This window comes from Vombatus ursinus, unplaced genomic scaffold, assembly GCF_900497805.2.
Source record: "Vombatus ursinus unplaced genomic scaffold, bare-nosed wombat genome assembly UNPS02014825.1, whole genome shotgun sequence".
Classification (NCBI taxonomy): domain Eukaryota; kingdom Metazoa; phylum Chordata; class Mammalia; order Diprotodontia; family Vombatidae; genus Vombatus; species Vombatus ursinus.
The window spans coordinates 11835874-11838495 of NW_020954603.1; positions in this window are offsets into that span (position 1 = coordinate 11835874).

Below are 2622 nucleotides of genomic sequence, written 5' to 3' on the forward strand. Positions count from 1 at the left end.
CCTCTGCTACATTTCCTGATCTATTTTACTGAGCTATTTATTTAGATAGTCTCTCTGAAGTATCTCCAATGCCTCCTACCTGCCCCCCTCCCCAAGTTCACACGTGACAGGTTAAGTCCTTTCATTTTTGAGAATGAGGATACTGAGGCCAATATAGAGACCGAGAGAAATACAGAGATAGAAAGAGACAGAGATAGTGAGAAACAACAGAGAGAAAGAGACAATGACAGTAAAAAAAGAGACAGAAACAAAGAAAAGCAGGTAGATGGTACATGCTTGATCTGAAGTCAGGAAGATCAAGTTCAAATCTAGTCTCAGATACCGCCTAGCTAGATGACCCAGGGTAAGTCGATAAACCTACCTCAACTATAAAATAATAGTAATCTAGCATCTACCTTTCAGGATTGTCATGAGGATAAAATGACATAATATTTTTAAGTGCTCTGTAAACCTTAAAGTAATATATTAATGTAGTTATTATAATTTTCTATTATACCAATGTATCATGATTTATTTAATCATTTCCCCATAAGGTATATAGGTCGCTTCCAGGTTTTTGTAATTACACGTTACACAATTACCCACCCTGTTTTGTTTTGTTTTATTTTGTTTTATTTGGTCCAAAAATTGGTTCATAACCTTTCATCTCATAATTGTTGCATGGTATAATTCTGTTCATCATGCCGCTTAAAAGGTAAACAGAGCAGCAATGTATTCACCGGTGGCATATGGATAACATTTATCTCTTGTGCATTGCAAACCCCAGGAGCCTAGAATTCTCAGTCCACATGCATTGTCAGTATTCAATTTTAACATATATTCACGAGTATTCCGTGCATCCTAATCTTGCACCAAAGACAGTTTAGTAATAAATGATTTTTAAAAGCTTCACATAATGGTTGCAACCAACTTTTCTGCAAAAAATTGGCATGAAATCTGAGATGATTATGCAGCAAAATATAGTTCTATGAAAATCTTTGAACAGATAGCTCTTTAAAAAAAAAACTTTAGGACAGAGATTCTTAATCTGGGGTCTGTGAATTTGTTTTAAAATATTTTGAAAATTATATTTCAATATAATTGATTTTCTTTGTAATCCTATGCATTTTATTTTATATATCTAAAAACCTTATTCTGAGAAAGGGTTCATAAGCATCACCAGACTGCCCAAGGGGCCCATGACATAGAAGAAGTTAAGTACCTGTGCTTTAGGGGTATATCTCAACAATAGAATTATTGATCAAAGGTATTAAATTGTTTTAATTTGCATCTCTTTGATTATTAGTGAGGCTGGCCTTTTTTTCAAGTTATTACCTATTTGTTTCATCTTCTATAAATTATCCATTCACATCAATAGCTCTTAGCTATATACTGTCTCTTCTCTAGAATTGTATGACACTTCTCTTTGTGGTTCTTTCTAATTGACAGATCCACTTTTGTCTTCACCACAGCGTCATCAACCACTTCCCAAACTCTGTTGATAGGCATTCCCCAGGAATCTTCATCGCCCTTCTTTCTCTCTGTATGCTCTTTCTTAGTGATCTCAGTAGCTACCACTATTGAAGTAGGCTTCAACTATCATCTCTACACATATTACTCCCAAATCCACATATCCAAACATCATGCCTGTTCTAACCTCCCGTCCCACATCTCCAAATGGCTTCTGAACATTATACCTGCATGTCCCCCATAGATCTGAAACTCAGCATTTCCAAAACCTTCAGCTCAGAGTCTCCCATTAGCAATTCTGGGCTCATATGGCCAAGGTTTACCCGAGGAACTCATTCCCCCTGGAAGTTCACATTTTCTTTGGCTCATTTATGAACACATCTGGATTCTTCTAATAAAATATCTAAAGTAAAGCTTAGGTAGGACTTATGTCTAAGGTTTTCCTACAATGTGGGTAATACGGTATCCTTTAGAAAAGGACCTTAATATATACTATGGATATCAGGTGTAGGATAGCTATTTATTTCCTCCACAGAAGAGAACCCAGAAGATGGGGTGGGGGGGCAACACAAATACACGTGTAAACAAATCCAAATTAAAAATGAAATTGTAAAAGATCAGAGGAAGGAATCCTCAGACTTCAGTTCTAGTGTCAGGCTTGCCTAGTAGGCATTGACATGTTCTTCCGCTGCAAGCTACCATTGCCCCTGGCGTGATGGACAGGAGAGAAATCTCTACCACTTGGCCTTACTTGAAGGCCGAGGGGAACAAATATAATGAAAAAGAGTCCTAAGTGTCTTTCAGTCCAGATTGTTGCCTGAATGGAAGCAATCAGACTCCCAAATACATACTTCAGTAAAAAGCCAAAAATTGCATGAGACCAAATAATGATAAAAAAAAAATACAATGAAAAGTTACTGCAACTGATTTTGTCTACGCTAGAATTGCAAAAAAAATTAAGCCAGAAACCCATGGACAATCAAAATTGGGGCTACCAGAAAGCTAGCACAAATGTAGGCCATCAAGATTGTAATCTCCCAGTGTGACCCAAGGCAAACCAGGGACATTTTGATTCCTCTGGCTCTGAATGCAGAAGCAGGTCCCTAAGAAAGTGCCATGGTAGTACAAATTCCATAGCAGGGACCTTGAAAGCCTCTGGGAGTAGCAGTGACC